General features: G+C 35.6%; 1 protein-coding gene across 3 annotated transcripts in view; it reads left to right on the forward strand.

Moving 5' to 3' along the window:
- The window catches only part of LOC138709634 (palmitoyltransferase ZDHHC20-B), a 142,283-nt gene that overhangs the window by 99,817 nt on the left and 26,855 nt on the right, over positions 1–15,611 (forward strand). The window lies entirely within an intron of this gene.

The following is a 15,611-nucleotide window of genomic DNA, read 5'->3' on the forward strand; positions in this document are numbered from 1 at the left end:
CTATAGTATTTTAGTGATCCTAGGTCTTTAATATTACTAAAAATATCTTGTCTCGAAATTTCGTTTGCCCTCTCTTTTACTATTCTTCCAATAGTTTTTGTGTTTGGGAGGATAATATAAAAATGGATTTGAGGAAGGTGGGATATGATGGTAGAGACTGCATTAATCTTGCTGAGAATAGGGATCGATGGCGGGCTTATGTGAAGGCAGCAATGAACCTCCGTGTTCCTTAAAAGTCATTTGTAAGTAAGTAAGTAATATTTATATATTAATGTAAGAAGGCACATTTCATTCAATGACACCTACCCTCTTTCTAGTAGTCTGGAACTTCAGAATCTGAAACTTTGATACTTACTTTTCATGTTTGACTGCAGTACAAAACAAGTATGTGCTTGAAGTCATAAACTATCATGAATAGATCATTAATATGGAATTTGAAAGCATGAATAAATCAAACCATTTCATATTAAAATTGAAGTGTATCGTATTCTGTTAATATGTCAGCGCAGATATATAGTCCACTCCCTACATTGTGGCACTGATAATGGTCGAGCACGTTTTGCAGTTCTGGGTGAGGAGTAAGATTGTCACATTATAACTGATTCTTATCTTGTTACTGGTATTGGTGTGTATGTTTGCTTAGCTCTGTAAAGCATGTTGAGTTCAACACATGTTCCATAAATTTTTGTGTGTTTTGAGTGTGCTGAACATTTATCCTATCACACGTTATGTTGTACATTCCTATATTGGTGCAACATTTGTCATGCTTGTGGATAAATAGGCATAAAAGTTTGATGATGAATAAAGAAATTTGAAACAGTTTCGTTAAACTGAATAAGGGATGAGAATTGGAACATAATTAGTATAAATTCACATTTCATGTGGGTCAAGTACGTAGAGAATCCATTGACTTATAATTTTTATGTTGCTAACTAATTTTGTAACTATACTGTAGTAGAAGAAAGCTTAAATTAGGAAGCTCTTATGACAAGCATATTGATAGAAATGTTTGTATATCACATAATGCCATATTGACTTGAATAATATTGTCCCATGTATTTGTTATATAGCTAAATGTTTTCATATATCTTAAAGGAAGATATTTATTTTAAAATTGTTGGACGATTTTCAGAAACTGGTATACCTATAATTTCACTGTGGCTATATTAATTTTTGTTGATCAAATTTCGTTAATTTGTTTACTGTGCAGTCTAAAATACGCTTAGTGATAAGAAATGTCGAAGTTGACATGAAATGTTGATGTGACGACAATTCTGTATTGTATTGTATTTATTAACATTCCATGGTATTCATACATTGCTTACAGCTAGAATATGGAACAAATCAAAAAACTTAATACTATTATGAAGTCTTAATTTATAGTCATAGTCTAGATGAAATATATACAGAAGAGATTTACAATATAGTCTAGTAGTACAACACAAAGTTTTAGTATCAATTTCATGAAGCGTTATTGAATGTCATGAATTCACCTACAGAATAGAAGGTATGAGAAATTAGGTACTTCTTTAATTTGGCCCTAAATAATTTTATGTTTTGAGTTTCATTTTTTATATCGATAGGGAGGCTATTAAAAATTTTTACTGCCATATAACACACTCCTTTTTGATAGCACGATAGACTTGCCGATGGAGTATGAAAGTCATTTTCTGACGTGTATTTATGCTATGAACTGTTGAATTAGTTACAAAGTTTTCACGATTACATACGAGGAAGATTATTAATGAAAAGCTATACTGACAAGCCATGGGCATTATTTGTAGTTTTTTAAAAATAGTCCTACACGATTCCCTAGATTTGGCACCTACTATTATTCTAATGACTCTTTTTTGTAATAGAAATATACTGTTACTATCTGTGGAATTTCCCCAGAATATTATTCCAAAACTCATTACCGAGTGGAAGTATGTTGCTGTAAATTTAAGGCATTCTCTTGGGCACAGACATCTAATAGTTAATCATGCTTGTCTCTAGACCCAAGTTAGTCGAGGGTAATAATTTTTTTGGAAATAAGTTATGCCCTATTAAGTTCTGCTGCCACTTGGCGGAATCGAAACAAAAAGTCTGCTGCCGCTCACATCTAGTGGAATCAAACTGAACAGTACTTTTATGTTTTGTCTTACAAAAGAGAATAATTCTACACAAGATTTATTAATTTTTCTTCGTTCATATTAAATTGTGATTTTTGTATATGTACTATTTTAGCAATAACTGTCAATAGTAAACAAATATTAAGCCACCAAGAATGGATGTGGTTCATTTGTTTTTTTCACGAACACTTCACGAGAACTTACGATCATACTCGAAACAAGAAATTTTATTCCGGCAGTGGAATAAATATTCTAGTTCATGAATTCTGTTCTGGTGTCTTCCATTTAAGTACATTGTGAAGAGAAATTCTGTCGATTTGATTCCGCTAAGTGGGAGCGGACCTTTATAATTCGTAGTAGACCTACAGTTCAAATCTATACAACTCGATTTGAAACACCGCAGATATGGATGTAAGAAACATGGCCCTCAAAAGTACCTTTATTAAATGATCATATTCCGATATACTGTACCACAGTAGAGCTATAACGGGGGAGGAGATAATGATGTCCCCCATAACTCCATTATATGGACATTGTATGGTTTTGCTTCCCCTCCCCCCCCCCACACAAGGAAATGGTTCTCTCTCCGCTTATGACTTCATGATATAATAATTGTTAATGAAAAACAAAATGCAATTAACAAAAATTATTCATCAATATGTCAGCTCATTTTCTTTTCTTTGAAGCCATAAAATAACTGAAATAAAAGTAGAATTATTATTGGACATAATTATATTATCTTAAATATAATATTTATTATTAATGAATCATATTTGGAGACGAAGAGGAAGGCGAAAAAGAGCGAAGATTGAATAATGCTGGGTTAAATGTTGAAAATTAAAGAAGTAGGTCAATTAAGAAATAATATTTTCAAATGGCACATAATTTTTAGTAATCATTCCTCTCACTTCGTCGTGACTTTTACCATCTCTTATTTTTCAGCAACTTTTCTATTTTTGGACATAGCTCAGCCATAGGCATGACTTAAGATTTTCGTCACTTACTTGATTTCAGTGTCTAGAATTGACACATTTCATTGTGGAAAATATCTTTTCACATAAATATGTGGCACCAAACATCCATAAAATACCTACGAGCAGCATGATTTCAATTTAGCAAAACATAAATATAAATCATTGAAGTTTTTTCTGTGTTGACACATATCAATCAGATCAATTAACTCTAGCTGTAGTTCAGATGCAATGATATAAAGATCTACTGAGAATGTGTTGTGAATAACTTGAACTCTGGCTTTATTTTTGTAATGTCTTGACATCCACAAATGTAATCCACCATTGAACTTTCCTGCTAGGAAGGAAACAACATCAGCATTCGTCTGCCCTGAGTGCTTGCACACATGCCCTGTAGCATTCTTACCACAAGTTGACAAAGTTTCTGCTGGGAATGACTGAGATATTTCTGTATTTGAACGCATCACATGTGGGGCATCAAACAATGGTGAATATTATGTAGTATACTCTCTGTGCTTCTGTAGAAAAGAAGTGCGTTCACTCGAAAAAATCTAATATCTTCTGGAAAAGATTTTTCATAATTTCCTGAAATCAACTTATTTAAAAAAAAATCATCTGAAAAATACAACACAGGGTAATATGAACATAGTATGTGGACTGGTATTTTTATGTAGTAATTTCATACAAGAATTGTAATTAATAATGCATATATGTATAATGATTTATTTAGAAGTTAGAGATCTGTTTTGTTCTTTACCATTACAAAAAGTAATTATAGAGTTGTTTTAAACTATAATGTTCTGATGAAACCAATTTCTATTGATGCTAGCTGCATGCATTGTCTCCCACTTTGACTTTCATAAAAATCTGATGGCTTTACTCATGACACAAATGTTACAATACACTACCTCAATTTTAACACAGCAATTTAAAATGATGTCAGTTTCTGTCAGATGCGTTTCCAATTCACTGTGGGCTAAAGCAAGGAGATGCACTATCACCTTTACTTTTTAACTTTGCTCTAGAGTATGCCATTAGGAAAGTCCAGGATAACAGAGAGGGTTTGGAATTGAACGGGTTACATCAGCTGCTTGTCTAGGCGGATGACGTGAATATGTTAGGAGGAAATCCACAAATGATTAAGAAAAACACGGGAATTTTACTGGAAGCAAGTAAAGAGATAGGTTTGGAAGTAAATCCCGAAAAGACAAAGTATATGATTATATCTCGTGACTAGAATATTGTACGAAATGGGAATATAAAAATTGGAAATTTATCTTTTGAAGAGGTGGAGAAGTTCAAATATCTTGAAGCAACAGTAACAAATATAAGTGATACTCGAGAAGAAATTAAACACAGAATAAATATGGGAAATGCCTGTTATTATTCGGTCGAGAAGCTTTTATCATCCAGTCTGCTGTCAAAAAATGTGAAAGTTAGAATTTATAAAACAGTTATATTACCAGTTGTTCTTTATGGTTGTGAAACTTGGACTCTCACTTTGAGAGAGGAACATAGGTTAAGAGTGTTTGAGAATAAGGTGCTTAGGAAAATATTTGAGGCTAAGAGGGATGAAGTTACAGGAGAATGGAGAAAGTTACAAAACGCAGAGCTGCACGCATTGTATCCTTCACCTGACATAATTAGGAACATTAAATCCAGACGTTTGATATGGGGAGGGCATGTAGCACATATGGGCGAATCCAGAAATGCATATAGAGTGTTAGTTGGGAAGCCGGAGGGAAAAAGACCTTTAGGGAGGCCGAGACGTAGATGGGAAGATAATATTAAAATGGATTTGAGGGAGGTGGGATATGATGATAGAGAATGGATTAATCTTGCTCAGGATAGGGACCAATGTCGGGCTTATGTGAGGGCGGCAATGAACTTTCGGGTTCCTTAAAAGCCAGTAAGTAAGTAAGTAATTTAAAATGACGAAGTAAGTGTAAACTAGCAATGTAATACAAGAACGTAATGTTACAGGTAAAGATTAGTACAAATGTAAAGATATTACTACACAACCTGCTTTCCCTGGTATGAAATGAAGTGGAGGCTACAGAGCAGAAAGCTCTACCTTTAGGATGCAGTGGATTACAACTTTTATAATCTGTCACGAGTCTGTAGTGTGCTTATGAAGCATAATTTTCTAATGTTCCTAACAGAGATTGCGTACATCATCGACATTTATAGGAGAAAAACACATATTGAACTAGATGAAAGATTGTTATTTTTGCAGGGTATAATAATAATAATAATAATAATAATAATAATAATAATAATAATAATAATAATTCTTTATTTATACTGGCAGAGTTAAGGCCATAGGGCCTTCCCTTACACTCTACCAGGTCACAAAGTATACAAGCAGTTAAAATTTAACAAAAAGTTAAAGAACAGAATACTAACATATTACAAAAAAAATAATAATAGCATAATAAAATCGACACTAAACAACATGAAAATAATACCATAATAGAAAAAAGAAAGTAAAATACATTGGAATATAGTAAAAGCAACTCATTTAGTACAAATGGTTAATATGGAAAACGTAAGGTAGAATATAACAAAATGGAATGTAATAAAATAATAATAAAAAAGAAAAGAAATACGAATATTAAATAAAATTCACAATAAAATGGCTATGCTAAGAAATTCATCAGCTGATAAAGAGAACAAAAAGGGGAAAGGAAGGAAAGAAATATATAGTCTTTATTTTTACAAAACTATCACAGAGAGAAGCGCTTATAACTGAAAGGAATCTGAATTGAAAAAGTGCAATTTTAATTTATTTTTTAAACTAGACGATGTCCGACAGTCTCTGACATGCTGTGGTAGAGAGTTCCAGAGATGAGCTGCAGATACCGTGAAAGATGAAGAGTAGAAGGATGTTCTGTGTGTATACTGGATATGCTTATCATAAAAGCAGGGAGCTTACAAAACATGGTCCAAGAATTGGGAAACAAAATATCACACAGTTGTGCTACAAATGGAAAAAAGTGGATGGAAGAGTTTATTTGGGGCTTTTTTTTTTTTTAATATTGTACATTTTACATATAATATCCATGAAATGTATGTGAAGAAGTTAAAGTTAAATGTAATATATTTGCATTACTTACTTGAAGGTGTAGTTAATTTATGTTCTGATTCTCGTCACTTTTCATGTAATTAATTTTTATTTATAGATGAATTGTTTTTAAGAAGGGTATGATTTGACTTTTCCATTACTCTTAATGAATAAGGCATGCACATCGTTACAATGATTGGCTGTATCTTGTTCTTCAGGTTGAGAAGCAGGCTAAGAAGGGTATTCCACTCATTGGGGGGCGTTATTTGCTTGATAACCTGGTTAGTTAAGCAGACGACTCCAACAAGTAGGATACTCTTCTGATACCTCCCCGAAGACAAAGATATACTAGTAACCAATCTTTGAAATGTTGTGAATTCCATATTCATTAACAGCAATGAAAAAAGTTCTGTCTGAGCATATTCCGAATCTCACCGGTGAGCAATCCGATGGCATCACAGTGTTCCGAATTCCATCGATGACGTCATTGATGCTCCACCGGTGCCATCAACTTGCAGAGGTGGTGGCAGTCTCCATCAGCCGCCATCAGTGAATCTGAGTGGTTCTTGTATAGGTAGGGAATTAGCAGACGAATGACATCGTGCACTGTTGTGTCATGGCGGTGTGTTCTGCTGTATTGTTTGTAATGAGCACAACGTAAAAACAATATGTTAATGGCTTATGAGTGAACATGTCAACGGACCCGTTATTACTACCGGTTCAAGAAATAAATTGTTTATGCTATCTTTTCTTTGAACGAGATGGGAGTACGAAAATTTCGCAAAATTTTGCTAGTGTAGCACAGACTACAACTTATACAGTCGCCATGACGGCCATCGATCCTTCCAGCAGTTTTGTTCCTTATTTCGCTGCAATGTGACGTCATTGATGCCACCGGACCGGTGAGATTCGGAATACGCTGACTGTACTTCGTCTTAATAACGCACATTACTTGCTCCCTCTTTTAGACCAACATGGATTGTTATTGTTTATATTTGAAGTAACTCTGATGTAATGTTGTACATAAAGGGGACTTAATTTATGTGAAGGAGTGAGTAATTAAATAATTTGTTGCTATTCTTTTTCTTTGCCTTTTGTTTCTCGCACAGTAAGTTCTTCTATTCGCAAACGTATACACATAATTGACATGCATATGCACGATCATGCACTACTCAGTGTAGTGATGCTAAAATACTAAATATTTTGAGTGATTACAGATATTAAAAGGTGTGCAGTGCTTCCAATGCTTGGGTAGGTTATGGTAGGGAAAATCTTTCTCACAGAAAAGTCATTTTTCAACATTACAGCATGTAGGCCTCTTTCATTGACATCCGACATCTATCTCACACTCATTTCTCGAAATCTTGTGTCTGAGAAGCTTCTCTTGTAGTGTTATATCAGGTTCGTTCCAACAACAGTCAGGAACCGTCCGTAACCATCGTGAGCATGTGCAGTACAGAAAAAGCGTTCCAACACAATCCGAACCAGTCCTGAACCGGAAACATGTACTGCAGTCGGGCGGTCCAACAAACTTTTGACACGGGTTCAGAACGGTCAGAAGTAGTCAGCGGATTGAGGCATGTACGGAAGAGTATGCGAGACGTGCATGCGCATAAGCTCACCAACGTCTTCTGGATACTGAAGAAAGACATGATCGACTGTTCACATCAATGAGGTTAAGATGAAAAGTGACAGCGCAGACGAATAATAAAACTAGATTTAATTTAAATTTTCGCCAAAAAGAAAGGGAATGGAAATTATTTGGGTATTGAAATAGTTAATTACAATTTCAACATGCAGCTTTGATTAAAAGTATAATAAATAACGTACATAAATTAATAATTAAAAAAATAACTATTTTTAGATGAGAGTCCCCCAGTACATGACATTGAATTAGCGGAATTCTTGCCTTCCATACTTTTTGTCATCTTTTAATAGAAAATGATCGAAATTCTATTTTCTGCAATAAGAATTAGCTGCAAAATGATAATAATAAGCATCCTATTCTTAGCAAAGATGATCACAGTTATACCATCTCTTGATTTAGTACATAACGATCCGCGAAAGCATTCCAACAGCGTCCAGTCCAGTTTCAATCCCATAGCAGATGCTCAACTAGCGCATGTGCATAAAATGGTACGGGAACCGTACATGAACTGATCCATGAACAGCTTGTTGGAACGAACCTATCGTATTCTGTCCAAGAGCATTTTTCCATAATCATTCTACAGATGTAGATGACATAGTTGAATATCATTCCTTTACTGACTTATTTCTTCCGCTACAGGAGCAGTTTGGTTTAAGTATAATTAGGTGGATTGCTGGTCTTATTTCTGCACATCTGGAACTTCACTTTTTGTTAGGGTTTACTTTGACTCAATTTTTGAGCATCAAAGAATTAATATTCATTCATTCATTCATTATCTGTTTCCAATTGCATAATGACCTTCCACTGGCTGTCATTGATATGGAAGTGAAATTTGCTGGCAGAGCTGACTTGATCTGTGATCCATGTTCCCTGAAAAATTAACTTGATAATTTTCCGGATTTTATAAAACTCCTCAGAAAAGCAATTAATGCATTTCTTGTGCTGATCTTTCATCCAGTAATCTCTGCAATAATTATTGCTAAGTGACAATCCAGATGAAAGCTTCAGGAACATATAGATACACCAAAGTAATTCAGGTGTCAGTACATACACAGCACATTTGGAACGATATGTATAGCATACCTGTTGGTTTGAAGACTACTGCTAATGTGTATTTACATTAACACTCAAAATCTTACTGGTTAGTCCATTTGAAATAAAACTCCTCTTACATTCCTTCATTACTGTTAAATTAGGTGTTCCAGTTTGATGAACAACATATACATAACTCGCACAAAAACAATGATTTGCTGATCTTTTAGTAGCTGGACAAAAAAAAAACACATACTGACCCCTACGAACAAATTGTTCTTGCATTTACTGCTAAAAGACGAGAGTATATATTATATTAACGACTAACACTAGGTGAATAGATTTTAGATAAACTGCAACATGGCTCTTGGCTGAGTTGGTAGACAGAGAGCTTGTTATCAGTGATGTGCAGTACATTACCAGTAATTTAACACACCACAGACTATTTACGTATAAGATTACTAAACGACATTTCATAGAAGTTGTCGACCTAGTTGGCGAGTTGGTATAGCGCTGGCCTTCTATGCCCAAGGTTGCGGGTTCGATCCCGGGCCAGGTCGATGGCATTTAAGTGTGCTTAAATGCAACAGGGTCCTGTCAGTAGATTTACTGGCATGGGACAAAATTCCGGCACATCTGGCGACGCTAATGTAACCTCTGCAGTTGCGAGCATTGTTAAATAAAACATAACATTTCATACAAGTTGAGAGGATGCGAAGGCATTTCTTTCCCCTTGTACTTGCCCTGAGTCCGTCAGTGACAAAATGGTAGCTGTTACCTCTTAAACCTGCACCTCCCAAGCTTTGCACACAAGAAAATAAAATACACTGGTCAAAAAAAGTTAAGCATATTTCCAGTTTACCCAATAATACCTGATATTTATGTTTCTTTTGGTTTTATGTGGCATGTATTATGTTTACCAATTCAAACTCTTTCATTTGTTTTATTCTGCATCACTAGGTAACGTCCAAATCACGGCTAGTAAACAAAGCCTGTAATTCGAGCAAAGTTCAATCAGTGTCATTTTGCTTCATAGTGCTTCATAGTGCAGTACAATGGCTCGGAACACCCTTACAATGGCAGACCGCATCAAAATCATCACTTTGATGGAACAAAACATGAGACAAGTTGATGTTGCTAACATCCTTCATGTGAATCAGAATATTGCCTCCAGACTGTGGAGAAAGTTCCAGGAAACCCAGTCAATAGCAGATCGACCTTGCGAGGGCCGTCCACGCAAAACAACACCAGGTCAGGACCGGTATGTAAGGTTATTTGCACATAGGAACCCTATAGCCTCAGCTACAACTCTGCGCCATGACCTGCGTAAAGCCACTGGTGTTGTTGTAAGTAGCCAAACTGTGCGCAATAGACTTCATGACATAGGGTTGTATGCTCGAAGATCACTCAAGACTCCAGCACTCCGTCCACATCACAGGGGTGCTCGTGCAAGATGGGCTAGAGCACATGAGAATTGGACACGAGACCAATGGACCAGAACTTTATTCTCAGACGAAGTGAGAATGGGCCTAAACCCTGACAACAACTCTATTCGCGTATGGAGACGAACAGGGGAACGAAATCATCCCTTAATGACTGTGGAACATCACCAACAGTTTCGTGGTTCAATCTTGTTTTGGGCAGGTGTCATGTTTGGCCGCTGCACACCACTGGTTTCAATAGAGGGAAACATGACTGCTGCCATGTATGAGAACAACATCCTCCAACCCATAGTAAGTGGTTTTGCAGAGACTGTAGGAGAAGGGTTCACTCTACAGGACGATAATGCTCGGCTTCATCGTGCTCATAGTGTGCAGCGGTATCTGGTAGAACATGGGATCCGAAGAATGGATAGGCCAGCATGCTCACCGGATATGAACTGCATAGAGCATGCATGGAGCTTTCTCAAGAGAGCCATTTCCAATCGTCCACATCACCCATTAACGATTCAAGAACTCAGGAATGCTGCCTTGGAAGAATGGGACAATTTGCCTCAGGAGAGCTTAGATGCATTGGTACTGAGTATGCCCCATCGCATACAAGAGTGCCTCAGGGTTCGTGGAGGACCAACACGTTATTAAACAGGGTACTGAAAGCACCATTTCCTTTTCTTTGATGATGTAGGAATTTCAACTTCCCTTATCTTTTCCGTTGTTTCCAAACAATGCAACTTTTTCATTTCATATTGAGTCCATTGTTAACAAATAATGTATTTCTACTTTTAAGTTTATTCTGTGGAACCAAGAAACCCAATTATAATTTATCTATTTTATTTTAATTAATGAAAACCGTTATATGCCTAATTATGCTTAACTTTTTTTGACCAGTGTATTAAATAAACTACATAAGTGAATATAAAGTACATTGACACAGATGTTTGACAATTATATGTTTGAATATATTTTAGTGTCATTGTTACAATATTTTCAACTAATAATTAATTAAATTAAGGAATGTTAGTTTGTATTATGACGTCATGGGGGAGCAACACAGTGCAGATTGTCCCATTGTGTATGCTGTAGAGTAGCAACTAGCGGTGAAGAAAACATTTATCTTCTGCTGTCAGTAGTTTTTTTATGTGAGAGTTAATATAAACAGCAATAAAATAAAATATAAACGCTTAGTATATACTTTCGAAACACAGATTACCGGTAAACACTTTAAATAATAAAATTTGTCACTTTGTTGAAAGTCAATTAGGCGAATGTTAGTGAGATGGACAGTAGCAGCTTTCCCTTTGCTGATGGTAGAGAGTGTGAGAAAGGGGAAAGCCTATCAACGAAACTGAAATGGGGAATACCTGGAAGCAATCAAAATCGTGCATTTATCCAATTTAAGAAAAGAGGTGCTGAAATGTTCTGCTTTGTGGATTATGGATTGTTTTACTACTTGGAATGTTGTCATCCAGGAATCTTTTCTTTCATTACTGTGCAGTGCTTATCTGTGTGTCATTGTATGTTGAAATGTAACGTTGAGCACATGAGTACAACTGTGTCTGTGTTGCTTTACTCAACATGACAGAACGTGAGCCAATGATGCGTCATTAATGGTAGCAAGCTCTGCGTAACTGGAGGCTACTAACGATTCAGCCGAGAGTCAGGTTAATATGCCGATGGAAAATAGAACATAGTAGATTTCTTCTTCTGTGAAGAAGGCAGGAGAGGAAAAGGTGGGTCATTTGCAGAATTTGTATAACAAATGACGTCCATCAATTCTTGCACTTCCTGTTATTGCATTTATAATGATAAGAGTTATAAATTCCTAACAGTGAGTAGTTTCAATACTAATGTAGTAAACATCACAAAAATTATTTCCTTCATGTGAAATATTTCACGAGAATAAAATAAAATTCTCATAGTGACAGCTAAAATGCCGTGTCCATACTACTTAAGTTTTTAAAATGGAGCATGATTATGTCCAGATAAAGGTTTGTTTAATAAGAAAAAATTAAAGAAACATTTGATATTATCAAAACTTCTTCATTTATGTCTGAGTTTATATTTCCTTAAACATGATTACATAATTACTCTAGTCCAGTAAGTCAGTCAGGTCTGTTACACCATTCTGTTCCTATGGATACACAGTTGAAAAAGAAATGCCACAGATGTCAGCACAAGCCAAGATGAAGCACAAAGACCCATTTTGATTGTACTGCTATGTTCACCCATTTTGATTTGGCGAGTTGTGTGTCATACTCTTGCTTTGTGTTTTAGTCTAAGTGTGCATTTTTACTCTGTCAGATCTGTTTGTGTTGTGTTTTCCACAAATAACAACATATAAAGCCAAATGTAATCTTCATCTTACGATGTTTGGTGACGTATACACGTCTGTTGATGTGACATATTAATGAATTTAAATACTATTATAGTCACAATCATGCCATGTTATGAAAGAAAAATTTCACAACCTTGAGTGGGAATCGAACCTGCGACTTCCTGTTCTCCGGTAAGGCGCTCTACCACTGAGCTATTGAGTTCGTCTCACGCCAAAGGCTTGGAATTATCCTTTCATACTGGCGACTCTGTTATAGAGTACTGTCCATAGCGTCTGATCTAGTCAGCACCGCTTATGGGTGTGAAGAAACTTTTACAAATGTAATCTTCATCTTACGATGTTTAGTGACGTATACACGTCCGTTGATGTGACATATTAATGAATTTAAATACTATTATAGTCACAATCATGCCATACATCAACGGACGTGTATGTGTCACCAAACATCGTAAGATGAAGATTACATTTGTAAAAGTTTCTTTCAACCCATAAGCAGTGCTGACTAGATCAGACGCTATGGACAGTATTCTATAACAGAGTCGCCAGTATGAAAGGATAATTCCGAGCCTTTGGCGTGAGACGAACTCGATAGCTCAGTGGTAGAGCGCCTGACCGGAGAACAGGAAGTCGCAGGTTCGATTCCCGCTCGAGGTTGTGAAATTTTTCTTTCATACCATGGCATGATTGTGACTATAATAGTATTTAAATTCATATAAAGCCAAGATCAAGAGGACATAATAGTACACGTGTCCAGTAGTTAAGTTGCTATTTTGAAGATTTTTAAGCAAAAAAATTTAGGTTAGCACATGCTTGTTTGCTTCGTCAAGTCTGTTACCTGTCAGATCTGTTACTCCGTGTCATGTCTGTTACATCATTCAAAACAGTGCTGTAAAGCAAGGTGAGTGTACAATGGTTGATTACTATGGCAGAGACATTGCACTATATTAATACATGCAGAATATGCACTAAATAGTACTTTAATTTTGACATTCTCAATCGTCCATTTGTTATACAAATTTTGCAAATGACCCAGGTATCATTCTCATTGAGCTGCTACAAGTTGCTAAGCTTCTTTGTTGATCGGCAGCTTTTTGTCTTTCTCTCTGTTTGCAGCACACAATTGTTACTTCATTTTTCATACTCATCATAATAAAAAGTTCCTCTCGTTGTGTTTATCCAGAAAATGTACAGCATGTTGTTTCTATTGAAAAATGTGGCAGTCTAGAATCTCTCATCAGTTAGGGCTTGCTCAAGTTATATTTAAGGATATTTCCCCTGTATCTAACTAATGTGTCTTCATGTAGCTACATAAAATTATCGATTTTAAAAGTAAATGAGACGAGAAGATTTATTTATAGAAGTTTAAATTTTCTGGATTTCTCCTACAATATTTTAATGCTAATAAAGAAGACAGATAATGACTGCTGTAGTTGTAAGTAATTTCAGGGATTCTTATGTAATCCTATCTGGTGTGTTCAACTCTGACATAAACAGAAGAGAATAATTTGAGAGCCACAGAATATGCACCAGGACCTTTACCTTCACATTGCGATACAAATCACTAAAATGTATGATTTGGTTGAAGTATTTGCGGGTTCGATTCCCGATGGGATCTTGGAATTCTTCAGGCTGCACTATGGGTCTGGGTCGTCTCTGCCTGTAACAGAAAACAGTACCAAAGTTTTTTTTCTTGAAGGCAAAAAAGGCAAGCACACAGGACTTATGTCCTCACGATTGTTTCTCCAAAGCTGGGAGTCTTAATTTTCTGCAATTCTGCAGACCTCCACAGCCTGTTAATATGAATAATTTCACCATATATATGGGCTATTCCATATGAAATCGATCAGTAAAAAACCTCGCATTTTTTTTAATACTCTAATTTTTTCCCTATTTATACAAGGTGCTGAGGACAGTGCATTTTCAAGAATATACTATCGAAAGTCAAACGATTTTCGCACTATTGAGCGACAAATTTAGCGTATTTTATAAAAACAAGCCTCTTTCAGCGCTCAGAACTCTGGAACCATTTACTGCATAACATTGAACTGGAGCTTATTTGGTAGGTTATGTTAAGAAGTAACTTAATCCTTATTTTTATTGTACACAGAGAGACAGATAATCTGATTTTACTTACTTTTAGGCTTTTTGCCCATTTGTAAAAATGTAAAAAATATTGAGAAAAAACCTTGCATTATTAAGAGGGACCTCGGCATTGTTTGCTTAGTGGCTCGGCAATAAGTTTCGAGGGTATTAAATAAATTATTTTCACACGCCTGGACTTGAACGGCGCAGTACCGCACGCACTGGCCAAGAGCTGAAGATAAGCGAACGTTGGGCGTCATTTTACTCCTGTGTTTATGAAAACTTGTGATAAAGCTAGCCCAGCTATGTGCTACTAGACGAAACATTACGTGTTTGTCTCCTGGCCTTGCTTGTCTCGGCTAGCTCCCGCCTCACAGTCAGCTGGTTACTTCACGCGCGTACTATTTATTTTCTTTATTTGATATTTTCAATACTTTCTTATCAATGTACCACCAGTAAAAAATATGTGTTTATTTGTACTTTCAATGTGGAATCTAACCATATAATTTAAAAATATTTTTTCGTGGTCAAAGGCGTCTTAATGAAGAAAAATCTAAATTTCTCCATTTCCATAAAAAGTAAGAAAAACTGTTTACATGTCAATATAAACTTTAATTTCTCAGCATCAAAATAAACCATGATTTTGATCATTGGGTGAAAGGGTTTCGGAGCCACAAGAGTTTAAAGTTGCTAATTTTATGAAAATACGATAAATTAAAATATTTTTAATTTAAACATTATGAAGTTCTGATGCCTCAAACTTTGCACAAAGCATTGTATCACAGTTGTCTACGCACAGAAAAAGTTTCATTGTATTTAGAAATTGTAAGGTCAATTTTCTCTATATTTTGGCCGATTTGAGATGGAATAGCCCATATGCAGCATCAAAACAAGTTCTGTTACATATTATTCCTCTGCCATAGATGAAA

This window comes from Periplaneta americana, chromosome 11, assembly GCF_040183065.1.
Source record: "Periplaneta americana isolate PAMFEO1 chromosome 11, P.americana_PAMFEO1_priV1, whole genome shotgun sequence".
Taxonomy (NCBI): Eukaryota; Metazoa; Arthropoda; class Insecta; order Blattodea; family Blattidae; genus Periplaneta; species Periplaneta americana.